The 22,473-nt window shown below is 36.6% G+C and overlaps 1 non-coding gene across 1 annotated transcript; it reads left to right on the top strand.

Moving 5' to 3' along the window:
- Positions 1 to 2,183: 2,183 nt before the first annotated feature.
- Positions 2,184 to 9,450, top strand: LOC114306142 (AMSH-like ubiquitin thioesterase 3). Its single transcript, XR_014357240.1, has 7 exons — positions 2,184 to 3,462; positions 3,541 to 3,587; positions 3,780 to 3,924; positions 4,072 to 4,157; positions 4,256 to 4,318; positions 5,058 to 5,132; positions 9,076 to 9,450. It is a non-coding gene; the product is annotated as an AMSH-like ubiquitin thioesterase 3 (transcript).
- The last annotated feature ends 13,023 nt before the right edge of the window (positions 9,451 to 22,473 follow it).

Here is a 22,473-nt window from a genome sequence, read left to right as displayed (position 1 = left end):
AATGTCAAGTTGATTGAGAATATATTATATAAACATAACACTGCCATTCACATAAATATATTTCATTATGGGCCTGTTTGATTCTAGTATTAGAGCATAGGATTGAATTGTTAATCTAGTGATAGACACATTCCTAGGTTTCGATGGCATAAATGGTGGCCGGCTTAGTAATACGTAGGATTTCTAATCCCACAAAATCGTGGGATATTCAATACCATATGGAAGTAGGCATTATTATTAATAATCCACTAAGGGCTTGTTTGATTAACAAGGATTAATAGCGAGGGTATTAACAATCCATGGGGTTAGTATAGGATTAGTTATCCAATTGGAATGCTGAGACTGAGATACATAATTTCCTATTACCCAAGTTTATTTTGCAATAGATATAAAAATTCATTATCCCAATTATATTTATAAGTTGTAAGATTAAAAAAAAAAATCATCAATTTTGTTGGATAGAATGACTATTGGAATCTCATTCGAATAATAAAATTTGCTACCAAACAATGGAATGTGGGCCCTATGAATTAATAATCACAATCCTATGTTATAGTCTACCTAACAAGCCCTAATTGAGTTGGACAGTCAATCCAATGGTTAATCCCATGGATTATTAATCCCATCACTATTACCCCAACCAATCAAACATGCCCTACTGGTATCGTATACCATTGTATACCATAGTAAAGCCACTCCATGAAATGTATGCCTTCAAAATATTAGATAGAACACAATACAAAAAATTGATTAGTAAAAATGACGTAAAGCTATGAAGCATACAAGAAATTACACTTTTGGCGACGACGTCAATTTTCATAGCCAAAACTATATTTTTGGCGACACAGTGATCAATTTCGTTGGTAAAAGTAGACCTTTACTAACGCAATTTACTACCGTCGATAAAAAAGCATAACATTCATTAGGTGTCAAAATTATTGGTTGACACCAAAATTTCAAAAATTTTAGTTACGAGAAATATTTTTAAGCAACACAATAAGTGTCGCTATTAGTATGCTTATTTTGGTGACGACAAGTTGGCGTGGGCAAAGAGTTAAACATTTAGCAACGATAACACTATTCGTCGGTAAAAGTTTGGCTGAAATGAGGTGATTTGATTTGTGTTTTTATTATAATTTTTCAAAGAGTTTTAAATATTCTGGTTATTGAATTGTAAAATTAAAGTGATCATCGAATTAGATCACAAAATGAACCTATCAAGCCCAAACACACTCTTAAGTTGAGATGGCTAATTTGAGATAATCTAAACTTTTCCAAAGAATGTAGTTAGATTACCAATTTCAATATGTTTGGTTTTATTTTCAGAAACTTGTTTCAGAATTTTTTTTTCTAAAAAGCTAAAAAAAAAAATAAAATTGGTGAAAAATAAAAAAAATACTTATTGTTTTTGTATAATTTTGTCTTTTAGGAGATCACAAATAATTTTTAAAATTTTTAAAATATATTTTTGATTTTTATACTTCTCAAATTAGTTTTAATTTAAAAAAAAAAAACTAAAATTGTTTTTATTTATTTATTTATTTATATTTTTTTGGTGATCTGCCTCTAAAAATTGAGGCGTAGAAAGTTTCCTCTCAAAATTCTCTCTTTTTTTTTTCTTTTTTTTTTCAAACGATAGGTAAACTCCTTGTCAATCTGTATGATTTTCATTCTTCGGCAGCGGCAAGATTTCAACTTGGAAACGGTGCTCTCTCTTCGGTTGTGAGACTGCTTGGGCTACTACAAGAAATTACACTTTTGGAGAGCAAATTTGATGAGTAAAAAAAGTTTAGTGGCTAAAAATTGTAGAATTGGCAACCAAAAATTATATTAGTCGGCAATTATTCAGTTGTGGTGACTAAAAAAAGTAGTCGCTGTATAAAATTTACTCCTTATATATTAACGTTTTCCGACAAATAAAACATTTAGTCGCTAAAGCTCTAAATTTTATAGACGGAATGATTTCATATTCGTGCCTGTCTCATACATTTAGCCTCTCTGTGTATACACAACCACAGAACCTCTCTCTCACACAGATCAATCACCAACAAACCTCACGACTGCGCATCCTCAGCACCGTCGGTCACCGTACGCCGCAAATCAACACCACCACCGCCGCTAACAGGTTCGCTCTCTTTTTCACTCCCTTTCGCTCTCTTGCTCTCTCCCTCTCTGTATCGCTCACTCTCTCTCTCTCTCTCGGTCTCTCTCTCTCTACCCCTTCTTCTATTTCCCCAACTGTGAACTCTTGCTCTAGGGTTGTTTATTCTACCCATTCAGTTTAATTTTGTCTTCATTTTTGAAATGGGTTTGTTTGAAGTGGTTTCATTACTAGAGTTTTATGGGTTTCATGTTGTAAATAGGTTTGATTTTAGGGTTTGATACCTTTCCCCCTCTTTTTCCTCTCTCTCATTAGTTTCAAAGCCCTAATCCATTGATTGTCTATGTCTTTTCATGTATGGCCACTCATTGATTGTGTATGTTATCTCATGTATTCTGATTATTTTCATTGAAATTTGATGCTCTGATTGCAATAGTAAATAATTTATTTGCTTCCCTTTGATGATTATTTATCAGATTTTGGGCAATACCCATCAAGTCATACATTGGGGATTTTTATTTATTTTTTTACTTTGTAATTGCTCAGCGAAATAGTCTCTCGGCAGTGAAATAGTTTCACTTTGGATATAGTTCTCATTGTAATAAGTAAAGCTGCATTTTGGCAGTGAACTAATGAGAGAAAAAGAAGTTTCATGCAGCATATGGGGATCTGTTCTGTGATCGTTGATGTGCTTCTGTATTTTTTATTATTATTATTTTTTTCTAGCGATGCAGATATTCATGCAGTTACTTTTTTTCTTTGGATGGCTATGTTCTGTTTGCTGTGGACCTAGACAATTGGGGAATATTCATAAAAAATGAAAGTATGTTCACTGGAGGGTAGCAGTATCAAATGACACTTCTGTTCATAAAAGGATGCTTTAGCAAAGTGATATTGATTCTGAAGTGAATAATATATTTCTACTTGTTTCAAGTACATTAAAAATTTTTGTCTATTGTTATATTGAAGATTGCTTCTGTAGCATAAACATTCTTGAATTTGGTAGTGTTAGTATATAATTTCCTAAGCAAAATAAAGTCGTAATCATATTGTTGATTTTCCTCCCCTCTTATCTTTCTGATGTACTGTACTTTATCTGTTGGGAAATTTCTAACGTCCAGGCAAGTATTTATCGGGAGGAGAACAACGTTATAGACTTGTATATCATACTTCTTAGATTTTCAAGGTATGTTAAGGAGAATGTTGCTGGCTTTCTTTCAAATTGCTTACTTTGCAAGAAAGTATGTATGTGTATGCTTAATTATTTACCTCTGCCAAATAAGGAAACGTTGTCTAGGCACTCTTTTTTGGGCCCAAATGGTTTTTGGGGTGAATGGCTGGGGCCTAGCCCAGAGATAAAGGTAAAATTTGTCAGGTTGCATTTCATTTTGTATTGATTTTTGAACTCTTTTAAGTTTAATCCCCATTGTACAATGCAGGTTCACTATCTAAGCAATACTGACTTGACTCCAAATGAAAATTCAAGGTCAGGGCTATAGCAACCTTGTACTTCTGTTACTACCTGGTTTTATACTTTTAATTTGTTTTTCTTGAGGCATTCTTATGTACCAAAACTATCTAATTATCCCATTGCTGCTTTATGTTACGTTTCTCCCCAAACTTGGCCCTTTTGTAACATTTTCTTCCTGGTATTATCCTGGATTATATCCTGAATCAGGAGGTTGCACAATATGACCTTCAGGAAGTAAAAGATGGTGAGTCAGAAGTGGGTAAATCTACCATGGAATCATTGCTGTCTTTGGATGATGGAAGACAGTCACTTCCTGCTGATGACTCTTGTCCTCCCTTAAATAATGAAGCAAGTAATGCTCCTCTTATATTAGGAAATATTAGGCAACCTTCTCCACCTCCTGTTTTGATTACAATTTTATGCCTACATAACATTTTATGTTGATTTTTTATTCTTGCTGAACATGATGCTAGTTTCATTTAACTTTCATTGCAGCTAGTAAAAATGATGGATGATTTTTTGAGATTGGCACGAGAAAATACTGCAAAAAATTTAGAAACATGTGGTGTTCTTGCTGGTTCATTGGTAATTGGTACAAGATTTGTGAATACAAAAAGAAAATGATAAGTATGTTTAGATATTTTATACTTGTGGTTATTTATGTACTTGATCACATTTTGTAGAAAAACAGGGTGTTCCATATCACTATACTGATAGTTCCAAAGCAAGAGTCAACTTTAGATTCGGTAAGATAATTTTTCTGTAGTGTGTTAATTACTGTGATGTTGTTAGTTCTCCCCTGCTTTCTCTTCTTTCTTTTTTTTTCTTTTTAATTCTAAGTCTTGTATATTTCTGTCTTGATATTTCATCTTTGTCAGTTTTTGATGTTGTCAACTTGAAATTAATGAATAGCTAATTGCAAATTTAGTACAACTTTGGTATTTTTTTGGTAGAACTAAGGTTCTAAGATTAAGTGATATGATATCTAAAAATGCCAGAATAGTCCTATTTTCCATTTTGATATATTTATCATGCTTTTGCCACTGATACAAATGAAGCAACATTCCTCACTGGTTAATGTGTCCTAAAATGGAGGTGAGGTGGTTATAAAAGAAAGCAATTTAAATTAAGGGTTTGGATGAAAATATTTTTTTGATAAGTTGCAATTTTAAAACATGGGCAAAATATCATGGTTAGTCTCTTGATATTTGAAAAAAAATAAAATAACAGTAGAAGAAATTTTGTTGTTGTCGTTGTTGTGAAAACATTTAAAGTTTGAGGGAACTCTCAGTCATAGCCGTTCCACAGCAGTGGCATCAAATCTTATAGAAAGCTTCTGTGTGTGTCATCGATGTCGAGTCGTGCCCCATACCTGCAGCATGTCATGTAGTGTCCATGTGGGCCATTGGTTTCACGATGGCAGTTTTTTACTTGTAGCTACTAATAATTTGAGTGATACTTATCAATACATTTTTTAATGTTCAGTGTCAGACCTTGAATGAAGAAGAAATTTTTGAAGTCCAAGACAAATATTCGCTTTTTCCTCTTGGGTGGATCCATGTTAGTGTTTCAGTACCTTGTTGACAACTTAGTGTTATTTGTTCTACTGAATTAGTTGTGTTCTACTTATTAGTTTGCTTCTTCTTCTTCTTCTTCTTTTTCTTTCTTTTTTTTTTTTTTAATAAAATTTGTGGCTTGACTGAAGTTAAAGTTGCTCAAATCCATGGAAGAACCTTTTGTCTGTGCACTTAATAGAACTTATTATCTAATTTAGGCCTTGTTTGGCAACTAGAATTTTGGCTAAAATAGCCAATCAAACAAAATCTCACATCCTATACATCAATAGGAAAAACTGAAAGAGAAAAAGCCTACTTTGGCTTAGGCACTTACTCAAACTCTTCAAGCAATGCACAAGTCTGGGTGTTTGAATCTTGTAGACATTGTTGAAGGCAGGTTTTGCCATCGTTTTAAACATTCAATATTGCCATCGTTGCAATATTGAATGTTTAGGTGCATATGAAATTTCAATTTTTTATTTTATTTTATTTATTTTTTTTTGCAGGATAAATTTTTATATTCATTGATAAGTATATGCAATTGCAATTGGCTACCTCTTGTAAATCTGTATATTTTTTCGTTTTAATTTATAACTTACTTACCCCCTGTGGACATTCCATTTTTGACCGCCCGCAAGGCTCGAGCGCTTTGTCCGGTACACTCAATGATGAAAGTGGTATTGTGCATGGTTCGAGGTCTCAACGAAGGAGCCTTGTTTAAGCTTCAAAACGACCTCAAACCTTTCATATTCCCATTGATTATACCCAAGAAATCCTTTTTTACACATTGTGCCACCCTATGCTAAGGCTGAAACAAAAAAACAGGGGAACACATTGAGGCCCGACCGTGCCTCAGTGAGGGCTGACCGTGGCTATTAAGGGCCGGCCGGGCCTTGGTAGTGAGAAACACTGTTCTGGGTGGGAGGTCGCCAGCTGTCCATTTTTGAAGATATTTATGATATTTTTGGCTCAATTTCTATTAAAACGACCATATACCTCTATTTTGAGGGTTGAAGAATTTCAAGAAAGCCTCTATACCACCTTGAGAGCTCCTTCTTCTCCTTCTTCTTGTGCAAGCAACACGTTGAGCTAACCTATCACCTTGAACCTATATCCATACACCATATACACTTTCATACCTTACTTTAGGAACCTTGGTTGAGCTTTGAACACCATAATTCAAGCTTGAGAGTGTGTTGGAGCCTAGTTTGATCACAAACAAAAAGCTTACTTCCTTGAGAGGTATAAGCTTGCTATCTTCCCTTTTGCTTTCATCTCTTTCATTTGCTATATGATTCTTGTAGTTTCTTGTTGCTTTGATTCTATTCTAAGTGTTTGAGTTTGGGATTGGAGAGCTACCAAAAGGATAGAGAGAATTTATACTCTTTCTACACCTTTATCTATAACTCAAACCCTTACTTCTACACTCTTTTTCTTTGTTCTCTACACTGATTTTCAGAGTTAAAAAGGGGCTAAAAATCATGATTTGAGGTTTCAAAAGTGGAGGGGTTAGCCTCCCCTCCTTGTTCTTGCTTACTAGTCTTGTTTTCTCTCTTTGTTGTTTAGCTTTTTAGGCTCTTTTCATGCATTATTAGCCACTGATTTTCATCTGTTTAGGGCTGTTTTAGAGCTGTCTTAAGTTGTTTAAATAGTTCATGCTTTGATTAGCTTGGTTGCTGTCTCATAAGTTTACATGCATAGCATGTAGTATATTGTTATAAGCTTTTCTTCAATTCATTTCTATGTTTAAGAACCTCATTTTAATAATCAACTTACCATTCATCTATTTCATTTGAGAGTTGTTTCAATCGGTTGACGGTTATTCAAAACGTGAACTAGCGATTTACGTTTAATGGCTTAATCTCTACGGAGGTTCATTGCCAACGGTGTAGTCTTTTTTTCACGTTGAGAATCACCTTTTGATTGACATATTTCTCACTTAGTGGACATAACAATTACCTTGGACTTAATGGATTAAAGGATGTTAAAGACTAATGAATGTGGCTTAAAATGAACCAACTCACATAAAGAAAATAAGTTATATTGCTTGGGGTTCGGCTGGACGTTATGTCGAATCCATTGTGTCGAGGGTTGTCTAACATCAATTCATGATGTTTTGGATGAACTTTGAAGCGTCTCTACCTCCCTCTTTGAGTTCACTTCATGATAGGAGGGAGGGGTGATTGTTGTTCATTTCATTTATTAGTTTTTGTCCAAATAGTACATCGAAATCATCAAGCAATCAATTTGCTCATTGATGGTTTTAAAAACAATTTTAACCTTCTCTCAAGGCTTTCCCATGACAGAGAAGTGTGAGAGGGACAAACAGAGTCCAGAACACTCTGTCTGCACTGTTTTCACTTCAGAGCACAAAACAGAATTTTACATGAAATTGAGGCATGGCTGGCCTTCTTTAGGCCCTGGCCGGGTTTCATTGAGGGCTGACTGGTCCTCAATGTTTGGTCGGCAGTGTTTTTTTCCAGAAAACAGAGGGTAGTGGCTAAGATGAAACAGAGCAAGCCTAGGGCAGACAGAGCTGTTCTTGGACATTGTGCACGTGCATACAACCCCTGCGCATCATTGTTTACATCATGATCATTGTTGTAATTAATTTGTTTATTATCGTTGCAATTAATTATTATTGTTAATAATTATTGTTTATTTATACTTGTTATTAGCTGATTAATCTTAGATAGTTAGATTACTTGTCATGATTACCCTTGTTGTAATAGCCTAGTTAGCTAGTTAATACTTTAATTTATTCATTCGGTTTTGTAATAAGTAGTTTAATTAGGACTTCCGGACTTTGATTCGCAGCCTCTTGCATGAGGGCAATTATGTAATAAGTTATATGTTTTCCAACCTCACGTCTTTCTCTCTTTTATTTACTTGCTTACGATGGTTAGAATAGAGCATTTAAAAATAGCATACTCTATGTTTTGTATTCATTGTTTTACATGCATCCAAAGATTCGGTTCATCATGCTAACTCAATATCAAATGTTCAAATTCATTGCTTGAATAGAATCATATGCCATGCTCATAACTAAGCCTATAAAATACATAATGTATGCATTATATTAGTCATATTGCATTAAATTAGGAACATGCATGTTTTTCTAACTATTTTGCTTTGTTTTGGCTCGGAGTACTAGGTGAGCTATTTTGAGCTTTAGCATATTGCGTAAATGTTTGTTTTACCATGTCAAAGCATACTTCTATGAGGCTAATTGCCTAAATGATACAACTGTTTAAATGTCTGTGGATGAAGGCTACTTGCTTGAATTGGAATGATTTGATTAATGTATATTTAAGCTCACTTTTTCAAGTGGCACATTCGAACTCTTTTCAAAAACAAAACATGAAATCAAAACGTTTCAATTCTTGCAAATTAGTCTATACCTTGTGTGCGCATCACATAGTAAAATAGCTAATAATCAAAACAACAGCATAGAATGTAAATAAAAATCACATCATGATTAGTGGAGGCCAATTCTTGATCGGGTGAGTGGGGTGCTCAATTCATGACCTTCCTTTTTCGTACCTAAGTTTCCGAGCCAAGACAATTTTGGTGATGACGGACTAATGGCCTTTGGCATGAGTCTTAGGTTTCCTAAATTTTCCAAAAATATTTAGGTGACGACTGTGAAATCTGACAAAACAGTCCATTTGCATTTTTTTATTCAAAATTGATTTTCCAAAAGAATTGTCGGATTTGGGCTCTTTTTGTGTTTCCACTATTTCACATTTCTCTTGTGAAATCAGATTCAGAACCACAAGTAGAGTCCGAACCGTAGGGCTATTCGCTTTCCGAAAGGAGGGCAGAAAGTCGGGCTACACCCCCCCCACCCACCCACCCACCCAAAAAAAATGCTCTTCTTGTTGCTTTATGATTGGTTTTACCTGTATCATCTTGGTAATGCTTATCTGCTGCTTCATAATGGACAGGGTTACTTGATGCTCTTTGGTCATTTTGATGTTCAATGGTTTGGCTTTAAAGTTTGGTGGTGGCTAGAACTTTTTTCGCCATGCTGTGTCAGTGAAGTGGATCATCCTACAATTTTCAATACTTTTTGTATACATTCCTCTTTGATGTTGCTGCTACTATATCCATTAGTTTAGTACCTACTCTTACGGGTTGTGTAGGAGATTATAGTATAATTTTTGGTTGGGTAGTTGAGGTAAGTAATGGTGATATGGATGTAATACTTTTTGTTACTGTAAAATTATGTTGTTGCTGCCAAAGAAGTTGGATTTACAACTAGTATTCTACCTTGGTCCTGGTGCTATAACAAGGATCATAGGGGAGCATTTTGTAGAAAATTATTGTCATACATGTAGTATATATATGCTAGCGATTTTTGCATTCTTAGCGACAATCAATTTTTTGTAAAATAAATCTTATAAAAAGTACAAATGATTTTCAATTATTTTGGCCAATGCAAATTTGTTGTTGCCAAAAAGTAAAGCTTTCTCGACAAATATCTCGTCGATAAATGTATTGCCAAAAGTTTACTTTTACCGACTCATATTGTGTTACTAAAAGTATATTTTTTGTTGACGCAAATTTGTATCGGAAAAAGTGCCACACAATCATCATATTTGAATTATTTTTACCGACGCAAGATAAATTGCCGATGGCGGATTAAAGCTTTTACCGATGACTATGTTTGTCGCTAAAGGCATTACTTTTACCAATGCAATGATAACTTCATTGGCAAAAAGTTTTGCCAACTCACTTTTACTTACGGGTTGCCGACGTAACTCCGTGTGTCGGCAAAACTTTTTGTCGACGAGTTTTTCCTTTTAGCAACATATTTTGTTGCGTTGTGAAAAATGTAATTTCTTGTATACCGGTGTTTGACACATGTCGGACATTGACACGGACACGTTGGGACACTTTGGACACGCTACGGACACGTTGGGATACACTGAGGACACACAAGGACACGTTGAGGACACGCTAGGGGCACCCTAGGGACACATTGGAGACACACTGAGTACTATTTTTTTTTAAAAATTAAAATTTTTAATTTTTTTACTAAAATAGCATACCGAAGGTTGATAAATTTGATCAAATTAAATATTTGACATAAAATACATATTAAATATTTAATAATATACATATAACAAAAATATATATTTTGAATGTGTGCCAACATGTCGTATCTTGTATTTTTTTTTTAAATTTACGTGTCCGCATAGGCGTGTCTTATCACATGTCCATGCATCTTAGAGGTAAAGACACAAAGTTAACCTACCAATTTTGTATCTCACAGGTCACAAATAAAACTGTCAAGAAATAAAACAGAACATAGGAGTACAAATAACACATAATTGAATTGATACCCAGAAAAGGCTAGGCTGTAAAGTATCACACTTCACTATGCATGCATATATATAGATTCAAAATTTGATGTACTGAAAGATGAGATTTAAGAGAGTGAAGAGCATTAGTAGCACTCGGATGAGAACTTCTCGTAGGCTTCAGTGACTTGTTCCATGGAACTATACCTCTTGATCCCCAAAACTGAAATTACAAAAATTGATTGTTATGAAAAGTAGATAGTGAAGAGAGCGAGAGAGGGGGAGAGAGAGATAGTGAGTGAGAGTGGACCAAAAAATTGATTAAAATATTGTAAAAAATTATTAAAAATATAAAAATATGAATTGAAAATTCAAAAATTTGTTTTTGAAACTCAAAATTAAATAAGGTATTTTTTAAAATTTGAATTAGGGATAATATGATGAATTTAAATGCTTATAAATTATATACCCTTTTTTAATATTGATTTATTAAGATGAAATTTAACGTAATGGACTAGAATAGGGAAAGTAGTGAATGATCATTTAAGGTGATTTATGATTTCAGTATTTTTTTACTATTCTTTTAATTAATCAAATATGGAAATAGATTTTTTTAATATCATTTTAATGAATCAAATACCACCTAAGTTTTAAAATGTATATTTTGCCTCAACATTTTTTTAAGATATTGATAGGTAAAATAAAAAAAATAAAAAAATAAAACTTATAGATAAATAAGTTTGATCAATGGAAGTGACGGTAAGTCTCCTTAAAATAAATAACACAAATCATTTTATATTGATTTTAAAATAATTTTTTTATGACAATTAAAAATAGTTTCTTACATAAAAAATTAATAAAATATATATTTTTCAAATTTTTGAAACAAATTATGCAACCTAAATCTAAAAAACAAAAGTAAAGAAAAGAAATTTGGATTGCTCCAACACTGCACAGCATGTTTGAACTGAAGACCTCTACTATAAGATAGGGATAGTATACCATTGGGGAATGTTTGATTGGAGTATTAGAAGAAAGGACCCTTTTCGAAGAAAGTACTAAAAGACGAATTGAATGTGGAGGAAATATGTGGGTCCATTAAAATATTAATTCAGTATTTGATTGTGGGAGAAGGGAGATAAGACTGAAGGTGAGGAACATGTTGATCTCACCTAATAATCTAATTCGGTACTTTCTTTGCAAACTAAATTTTAGATGGTTGTAGTATTGGTATGGAGAATTAAATAACAAAAAAAAAAAAACAAGAGAATTAAATAATACCATAGGTAATGTGGTATTAGAAGAATGAAGCCTTTTTGGATTATTTTTTTATTCATCATTCAGTCAAAAATAAGCTTTCGTTTGGAAAGTGGTTGGCTTTTGAGCTTTTTGGCTATAGTCTGGACTAAAAAGTCTCGTTTGAGATGGGTTTTTTGACTTTTTATTTTTTATTTTTTTGACTTTTGTGAGAGAAAAAGTAAAATAATTATGATTTGGTTATGACATTTTATCTTATTGATTTTTTTAGCTTATTTTATTTTTTTTGTAGCTATTTATCTTTTTATTTTATCCTAACCAAATAAAAGGGTAAATTACCGATAGGTTCTACTTTTGAGACTTATTACCCATTAAATCCTATTGATAAATTTATCAAGTGATACATTTATCAATCTCTTGTTTTATGAATAAATTTATCTATAAATTTATCAATCTTTTTGTTTTTATGCATAAATTTATAGTGATAAATTTACTAGTCTCTTGTTTTTATAGTAATAAATTTATCAATTAGAACCTGTAGGTAAATAAGTCTAATTAATAGGACTAATTGGTAAGTGCCCCCAAATAAAATACCTCACTTATTTTATTGATTATCTCATGATATAATCTTATCCCTCACAATCTTGTCCATAATTCTATTATATATACAATTCTTATTTTATCTTATTTCATAGTACAATTTTATCTCCCACAGTTTTATTAATAATCTCATTGAATATAATCATATAAAAAATAGTATACTACAATCAAACAAACATGGCCTTGTAGCACAAAGTAATTGTCACGACCTAAACTTACCCCTATAGGTTTAGTATCGTAACCGGTCAGTAATCCGTAAATTATCGAAGGCCTTTTAAACAGATTCAAAATATTAGGGGCTAGCGGAAGCAATCATATAAATATATAATGTCCATTGAGTTGTGCAGACATATATGAGACAGAAAACTTTAAACTTATATTTACATATATTATAGCGTCATTCGTGCGTCATTTGTATACCGATAAAACAAAAGGGTCTTAGCCCTATTTACATATTAATAAAAAAGTTGTCCACATAGAACAAAAGAATTGAGTGGATTATATCAAAAGGTTTTGTCTGTTTTATTTATTCAACACAAAAGAAAGAGTTGTTTTTCGGTGGATTCTGGGGAACTTGAGCCTGAAATTTTGGTGAATTCCGAAGTGATTCATCGTCGTGGATTCAACATCAGTGTTGTGGATTCATTATGGATTCAACGTTAGGCAAGACAATTCCGACGTGAAGATAGGGCTGGAAGAGGCACATAGGGGTCGGTTCGATTTAGGTGTAGATTCGCTAGGTAATTGAGAGTACACTTGTATAATTCCTTTATGTCTTCTTAGTGGATTGTTTTGTAGCTTTTACCCGTGATTTTTTTTATCACAATTGGAGGCGCTCCAATTGTGGATTTTTCACATGAAATCGTTGTGTCTATTTGGCTTCGATTGCTTGATTGGGATTGCTATTTATTGTTTAAAATTGATACATAATCACAAATCAATATTTCCGGGATTTTAGATTTTTCATCCATTATATTTTTCGCATGTGCTTTAACTTAACTTTGTAACTTCTCTTAACTCCTAATTGATCAAGAAAGTGCCACGTGTCCTGCAATAATAACAATAATAATAGTAATAATAATAACAATAATAATAATATTACTATTTATGGTGTCAACATTACCCCTCGCGACTCTTTAAAAAGGATATTTATTTGAATTTTTGAAGAGCCGAACCAAACACAGAATTGGTATGAGTAATAAAGTGTTTCGAATTCCACAACAGCACCAACGAAGTGCTTCGAAGGGACACTACACTAAAGGCATATCCTTCGAATTCAACATGAGTGCTTCAAAGTGATCAATTCGAATCAAGAAACACAAATTTGATTTGGACACAATACATACCAATCATGTTTGGTATAAGTCATGAGTAGAAGCTTTGTACTTTCTTAGATGGCAAGTTCAAAATTTCAACTTGAGACACCAATTTGTAATCAATGAATGCATGTACTCACTGTGTATGGTGTCCAAAAATCATGGCTAATACTTCAATGACACGGCAACACTACTATGTTCATTATAAAAAACCTCTTTGAAGCTCTTTTGGAATCCTTCAACGCTTCTATGGAACCCTTCGAAGCTTACTAGAAGGTTCATTATAAAGAAGGACATATTAAAGCCTTCTTAGAGCTACTTCAAAGCTAATTCAAAATGCTTAGAAGCCACTCCGAAATGATTTGAAGTTTACCGCCATGTAAAAGTAGCAAATGCCTCACTTGATATTAGCCAATATCATGGAAAAATTTATGAGACGTCTCGAATTCTTGAAGAGTTGTAATTCAAAGGATGAAAGTCATCCTCTAAAGGTATTACTAGAGGGCCAAAATCATCCTTCGAAGGTTGAAGGCGCCGACAAAGGACTAATTACATCCTTAGAAATACTCGGCAAAGTTTCGAATGTTCACAACCACCATTATTTTTTTTCTTCGAAGCTATTATTGATGCAAGATAGAGTGCTTTGAACTAAAATATTATGGCAAAAAGGGCTTTCGAAGCACACACGTTGACCAACAACAAAGCCAAAATGATAGTTGTTTACATACCCACTTCGAAGACAATCTGGAGTATAAAAACATCATGTCTAATACATAGCAAAGACTAGCTTTTGGTCAAGAATGATGGTTTTACATTGCATGGTAGAAAACAACAAACATGTGAACTCATTGTGTTTTCTACAGAGCTTATTCTACCTTGGCCAACTGTAAATTTGTATTGGCCACTATTTCACATAAAACCATGAAAATAACCTGAACCATTATTATTGGTCATTTTCATGCTTCACATTGTGAAAATGTAGGGAAAAAACTCAACAAATATATTTTCTAGACTTTGATATTTTGTTAACCATTTCATCAAAGTTAAATTTTGATGTGAACCACAAATCCAAAATGGATTTTGAACAATGAAGATAGTGGTATATGGTGTTTTTAGAAATTCAAATATTTTGAGATTTTCTACATCATCAAAAATTTCAAATCCACTAGCTGTGGGTTGCTCATCATTTTTAACCAAACTTGGTTTAAAAGCATGCTCCGTAACAAGTTTTTCATGACTGGCTCTCTACAAATGGATGTATGAACCCCCTGAACCATATATAGAACATCATTCTTAGCCATGTTTGACTCAAGAACATGCTCTTTCATTATGTTAATTTCATAAATTGACTCTTTAAAAACGGGCTCTTGAACTCTCCGAGCCATTGATGAAGTTATTTTTTCACCAATTTCAGTCATAAAAAACTTGAAAACATTTTGTAAAATCCCATAAAATTCAATTATTAAAGACTTGACAAGAAGGGTTGATAACTAATGTCTCTATTGGCAAATTTTCATATCAAGTTGATGAATTACTCCAATTAAATGGTATATTTTTTCTTGTACCAAATAATATGATAATGAAGTAACAACTTGAAAAAAAATTTCATCAAGAAAATGGATCTCTTTTTGAAGATCCAAAATTTTTCTTTCACGCCAATATGTTTTAAATTGATAAAGTTGAATGAAAAAATCCAATTTGTTTGTCATTTCTTCTTCTATGCCTTCCTCAAGGCACTCATTTTCTCCTTGTTGTCTTCGTCTAGCCATTATAATGATAGTCCCATTGGGCGTACCAAAAATAATGTTTGCTTTTTTGGCTTTCGAATGTTAGAAATGTGATTTGAGCGTGCCAACAAAGATCAATAAGTCCTTACAAAAATAGTAAATGCCAACCAATTTGTCAGACGATTGCTTCAAAGTTCTTTTAGTCTCAATGAAGAGGATTTTCACTGATAGCTTGTTTTAGGAGAAAATTAAGAAAACTAGTCAAAGTCCAAGAAAGAGGAAAAAACAATGTTAGAAATCAAATTTCATTAAGTAACAAGAGTTTACAATTATACTTTTGCACTTTTACAGTTTCGAAGAGGGTTACAGCAATAGACTATCTTAGAACTACTCCTAGGAATTGAAATGCAATGCAGGAAATGTAACGCCCTCAAAATAAACCCATTATATATACATCATTGACATGCAATATTAAAAGAAAACAAATTCATTATCCCATTCATCAGAGTATTATTAAATAAAAACATTACATGTAATACCAAATTAAATGCCCTACGGGCTTACATTTTTTCCAAGCCAACACTTGGACACAAAACATGAGTTCTAACTCAAATACAAATAAAGCCCTAGGCTTGATTATATATCAAATAAAAACAAATAACTAAAGATGGTCTTCAGAATCCAAAAGTTAAATCCTTCCAAGCTAAGTCCTTGGAGGTTGCTTATCACCTGAACCTGAAAATGATGTTCCCATAAAGGGTGAGCCACAGCCTAGTAGAAAAATACTAAACCAAATATAAGCATTGAATAAAGCATTAGCATTCAATAGATGGTTAACCAAGATAATCAATTACATCATTTTACAGTCTCATGACAATATTGTCTAAGATACGTTTTACTTTCTAACTTTATCAATATGGCTCAGAACCTGGCCAAACTTACAACAGTGAACTATATATATTATATTCACATTCTTCCAATGTCAACAAACAGATGAGACTCAGGCTCAAATCAAACACTTCATACTTCCAGTTTGATACACATTTTAGTGCTGTATCAAATAAAACACTTCAATATAAATAAGCACACATAAAAGTGATGCTAATGGAGTCCTTCCCCTATCTCCTCCCAAACAAAATCCGGTTTAGAGGTCCATCCCCTATCTTCCCCTAAACCGTGGAGTACATCCCCTATCTCCTCCCACACAAAACAATATATGCAAATGCAATGCTCAATCAATACACATATTTTCTGTATTAATGCAATAGTCAAAATTAATGACTTAACCAATGTGATTAGTTTCAGTTATTCCTAATCCACATGCAATGTCTACAACAAACACGACTATCCTCCACCGATAGCCCAAAACAGTTATTTCTAGACTGGAAATAAATATATCAACAATTCAATAAGCGAGTGATTTTAATTATCCAACTACACCATTTAATCAATGAATTCCTCAATTTCATGCATTTAACCAATTTCCCCAATTTCCTTAAATTAATTATACAAATTAATTTATTAATACCACTAGGGTTTTTCCCAAAATTACCAACGTACTCCCAACATATCAAAATACCAAAACTTAGGACAAAACTTATAGGATGGAGTAGGAAATCCCTACCTTGAAGCGAAGAATTCGAATGGAGAAGATGACGAAAACCAAAGTGCTCCAAACCCAGGATTGTTCAGATCAAACGGAAGCCCTTGACCCACTATATCTTTTTAACAAAGGACTTAGGGTAGAAATACACTCTAAGTAGATCAAACCTAAGAGAGAAGGTGTGTAGGGAGAGGGAGAATACGGTTCTAGGGTTTTAAAATCAAAAAGGAGATGAAAAATCATCCAAAAAGTTGGATCTCGGATTTTTATACCAGTCGCCCCGCCCGAGCGTGGAAACCCCCGCTCGAGCGCCACTCACAGACTCCCGCTCGAGCGGCCAAACTCCCGCTCGAGCGGCGAATGCACACTCCCAGAAGTTTTTGCAGACAGGTCCCCGCTCGAGCGCCCAAATCCCCGCTCGAGCGCCCAAATCCCCGCTCGAGCGTCACTCACGATTTCCCGCTCGAGTGTCCAATCCCCCGCTCGAGCAGCCAACACTACACAGGACATACTGGATGGGTGTATTCCCCGCTCGAGCGTCCAAACCCCCGCTCGAGCGGACAAGCCAAAATCTGGGCAACTAGACTTGGTTCCTAAGCTCAACCAACCTGCTCCAAATCTTCCCAACACAACCCAAGACTCAAAATAAGAAAATAATGAATGACAACAACAATTATACAATGACGGAATCTACGGAACCTAAGTCCAGATACAATAATCAAATGGGAAAAGACCGGGGTCGCTATAACCTCCCCCCCTTAAAAGAATTTCGTCCCCGAAATTAAGCATAAGTTTGTAAATAAAAACTAGTTTTTCTCAATTCTCAAAGATATTGTATAACAACAATAAACATCTTGACCCAATACTGGTCACTTCATCTCTTTATCAAGGGGTATCTCACAATACATATATAAAACAACATATATTTCAACCTGTATCATTATTATGCATTATTCCTCTCAATGTTAACAATTCCCATATCATATTCAATCGCATGATATATACAACCCATTCAACAATGTACTCAACAGATGCAATGTTACACCAAACTTCTATAATGAAGCAAGTTTCAAGATACACCCATTTACCAATACAAACTCAATGTTTTACAACTTAAGACATATATAAAGCTCTTAAGTTCAACAATATAACAGAATCTAATTATAAGATTACAAATCAACAAACATGTCCGGATATTTCTGGCGGACTTCCAATTCACGTTCCCAAGTGGCTTCCTCCACTCCGTGATGTTTCCACGAAACTTTCACCAAAGGGATGGTTTTGCCTCGCAAAACTTGATCCCGCCTATCCAATACCCGAGCCGGTCTCTCCTCATACGAGACATCCTCATCAACCACTAAATCGGTCCAATCCAACACATGTGATGGATCCGGCTCATACTTCCGAAGCATACTCACATGAAACACGTCATGTACTCCGGACAGCTGCGGCGGTAAAGCTAAACGATAAGCAGCCTCGCCAATCCTCTCAAGGATCTCAAACGGACCAATGAACCGAGGGGACAACTTCCCGCTCTTCCCAAACCTCATCAAACCCCGTCTAGGTGATATCTTCAGAAAGACATGATCACCCACCTCAAACACCAAAGGTCTCCTCCTACGGTCGGCATAAGATTTCTGACGACACTGTGCTGTAACAAGCCTCTTACGGATAAGCTCGACTTTCTCTGTCGTTTCCCTCACCAACTCCGGACCCAACAAAGGTGCATCACCCACCTCGGCCCAACAAACAAGAGGTCTACACGGTCGGCCATACAAGGCCTCAAACGGTGCCATACCGATACTAGACTGGAAGCTGTTGTTGTAGGCAAACTCCACCAACGGCAAGTGCCCCTCCCACGACCCACTAAAGTCTAGAACACAACCCCGAAGCATATCCTCAAGAATCTGAATAGTACGCTCGGACTGCCCGTCAGTCTGTGGATGATAAGCCGTGCTAAAGGTCAACTTAGTGCCTAAGGCACTCTGTAAACTCTGCCACAACCTGGCAGTAAAACGAGGGTCTCTATCTGAGACGATCGTCACTGGGACCCCGTGCAATCTCACTATGTCCCGAATATATAAACTAGCAAGATGATCTACCGAATCTCTTACGCGCATAGGAATGAAGTGCGCCGACTTAGTCAACCGGTCTACAACCACCCAAATAGCATCACTACCCCGCTGAGTCCTCGGAAGACCCACAACGAAGTCCATAGTGACGTGTTCCCACTTCCACTCAGCAATAGGCAAGGGTTGCAACAAACCCGCTGGCCTCTGATGTTCAGCCTTCACTTGCTGACAAGTAAGGCACTTAGATACGAAAGCTGCCACATCTCTCTTCATACCCCGCCACCAGAACTGGCGACCCAAATCCCGATACATCTTAGTGCCTCCCGGATGCACCGCAAGGCGTGAATGATGAAACTCTCGGAGTACCTCCTCTCGACAAGACTCCGGCACAAACAGACGGTCTCGGTATCTCACACTCAGGTCGGGATACACCGTCAAACCCTTCTCAACTTTCCCACCGGAAATCTTCTCACGGAGGGTTTCTACCTCAAGGTCACCCCTCCGAGCCTCTAACACTCGAGTCACGAGTGTAGGCTGCACAACAACAGAAAACAAGGCCGCAGCCTCAACGGATTCGCCCTGAAGTAAATTAAACTCCCCAAGTGCACCCAACATCTCCCATTCTCGGATGGCTATACTAGCTATGTCACCAAAAGGTTTCCTGCTAAGGGCACCGGCCACCACGTTGGCCTTTCCCGGATGATAATGCAACTCAAAGTCATAATCCTCTATGAACTCCATCCACCTCCTCTGCCTTAAGTTCAAGTCTTTCTGTGTAAACAAATATTTCAGACTCTTATGATCCGAGAATACCTCGAATCTCTCACCATAAAGATAATGCCTCCAAATCTTCAAGGCAAATATCACAGCTGCTAACTCTAGATCATGCGTAGGGTAATTCTGCTCGTGAATTTTCAGCTGACGTGAGCCATAGGCAACTACTTTCCCTTCTTGCATTAACACACAACCCAGACTCTCTCGTGAGGCGTCACAATAGACTGCATAACCCAACCCTCTCTCTGGAATAATCAATACTGGAGCGGTGGTCAGTCTAACTTTCAACTCCTGGAACGACTTTTCACAAGTCTCACTCTATACAAATTTGACTCCCTTCTGAGTCAATCTAGTCAAAGGTGAAGCTAATCTGGAGAAATCTTTCACAAACCGACGATAATACCCAGCTAACCCCAGAAAACTGCGGATCTCAAACACACTCTTAGGTTGCGCCCAATCTTGCACCGCCTCAGTCTTGGATGTATCAACAGACACTCCTTCCCCAGAAACTACATGGCCTAAGAACTCAACCTCTTCTAGCCAGAACTCACACTTCCCAAACTTAGCATAAAGCTTATGGGCTCTAAGTAACTCAAGCACCACTCTCAAGTGTTCTTTGTGCTTCTCCTCAGAAGGTGAATAAATAAGGATGTCGTCCACGAAGACAACTACAAAACGATCTAAAAATTCCCGGAATATCCGGTTCATCAAATCCATAAAATCTGCCGGTGCATTGGTGAGCCCAAATGGCATCACCAGAAACTCATAGTGGCCATACCGCGTACGGAATGCCGTCTTCGGAATATCCTCCTCCCTGACTCTCAACTGATGATAACCCGATCTCAAATCTATCTTCGAGAAACAACGGGATCCCTTCAACTGATCGAACAGATCATCTATACGAGGCATAGGGTACTTATTCTTAACCGTAGCCCGATTCAATTTCCGGTAATCTATACAAAGTCTCAAAGCACCACCTTTCTTTTTAACAAAGAGAGCCGGTGCTCCCCACGGTGAAACACTAGGACGTATAAAGCCCTTATCTAGCAAGTCCTGGAGCTGAATCTTCAACTCAACTAACTCGGCTGGGGCAAAACGATAAGGTGCCATAGAAATCGGCGCTGTGCCGGGCACTAGGTCAATAGAGAATTCAATCTCTCGATGCGGTGGCAAACCAACGAGATCCTCGGGAAAGACATCCGAGTACTCACAAACCACCCTTGACAACACAATCTGAGTCTCATCATCCTCACTAATCGAAAGGTTAGCAAGTAGACCACTAAGCTCACTCCGTCCTCGCGGAACATACCCCGGTGGCAACACATTACCAACCCGGTCCCCCAGAAAATGAAAGTACTCTCCGCTCACGGTACAACAAGTGACCCTCTGGCGGTAGCAATCAATAACTGCCCGGTATGACGATAACCAGTCCATACCCAAAATAACATCGAAACCCCTCATAGGCATAACTACAAAGGAAAATGGGATTCTATAATAATCAACCTCTATATCACAACCCCTAACACCTTGTTTCAAAATCAATTCACCCCCAAGAGGTGACACTACGCAAATAGGAGATGCTAACTGTGCTAACTCCAATTCCAAAATAGATGCAAATGCAGCAGACACAAAGGAATGAGATGCACCCGTATCAATCAAAACATTAGCAACCGAGTTGCAAAACAAGAAGGTACCTCTCACAACTGATGGTGCCGGCACAAGATCCTGCGCGGTAACAGCATACACGCGCCCAGACGACCTCTGATCAACCTGCTCACCCCTAGGAGCATAAGATTGCTGTACCGACTGGGACGATGAAGCCCCCTGATTGGCCCTCGAGGCCTGACCCGACTGAGCTGGTTGCTGACCCTGAATTTGCCTCAAACCAGATACACCCGGTGTGCCACCCAACTGAGGGCAATACCTCTTCATATGCCCCGGCTGACCACACTGATAACACGAGAGTGGATGGCCTCTACCCTGACTCTGGCTCTGAGATCGAGCCGAAGATGATGCTGCTCTCTGCACTCCTCCCCTCTGAGGACAAACTGGAGACTTGTGGCCCAGCTGGCCACACTTGAAATAATTAATGTCTCCCTGACTGCCTTTTCCCGAACTAGCACTCGGCACAGGAAAAGTCGATCTAGAAAAACTACCCTGAGACTGCTGAGGATTAAAACCCTTCTGTCTCCTACCATCACTCTGACCATCCTGACTCCTCTTGGAGCCCTTCTGTCCTTCCTCCTCCTCTTGCATCATGATTTCCATGTGGGCCGCAGCATCAACCATACGCCCATAATCCCGAATCATAGTTCCCCCAACTCTCAGCTTGAGGCCACGCCTCAACTTCTTCTCAAACTCAATACAACGGCGTTCCTCAGACGCCACCAACTCAGGTGCAAACCTGGACAAGCTAGTAAATGCAGCCTCAAACTCGGCCACTGAAGAACTCGCCTGCTTAAGCTGACAAAACTGGTCTCGCAGCTTCTCCCTGACTGCTGGAGATAAGAACTTCTCCTGGAAAGCATTCACAAAAGCCTGCCAAGTACCTCCTATACGACCCTTAGTGAACTTCCACCACTGACCTGCATCCCCCTTCAGCTGGAAAGATGCCAAGGTCACTTTTAACCCCTCGTCTTCGATGCCAAGCATCTCAAACGTCTTCGTTGTCTGTTCAAGCCATTCATCTG

The sequence above is a fragment of the Camellia sinensis genome, chromosome 15, assembly GCF_055761805.1.
Source record: "Camellia sinensis isolate YWXY chromosome 15, ASM5576180v1, whole genome shotgun sequence".
NCBI classification, from domain to species: domain Eukaryota; kingdom Viridiplantae; phylum Streptophyta; class Magnoliopsida; order Ericales; family Theaceae; genus Camellia; species Camellia sinensis.
The sequence above is the reverse complement of the archived record's forward strand: the minus strand, read 5'-3'. Positions and strand labels throughout refer to the sequence as shown.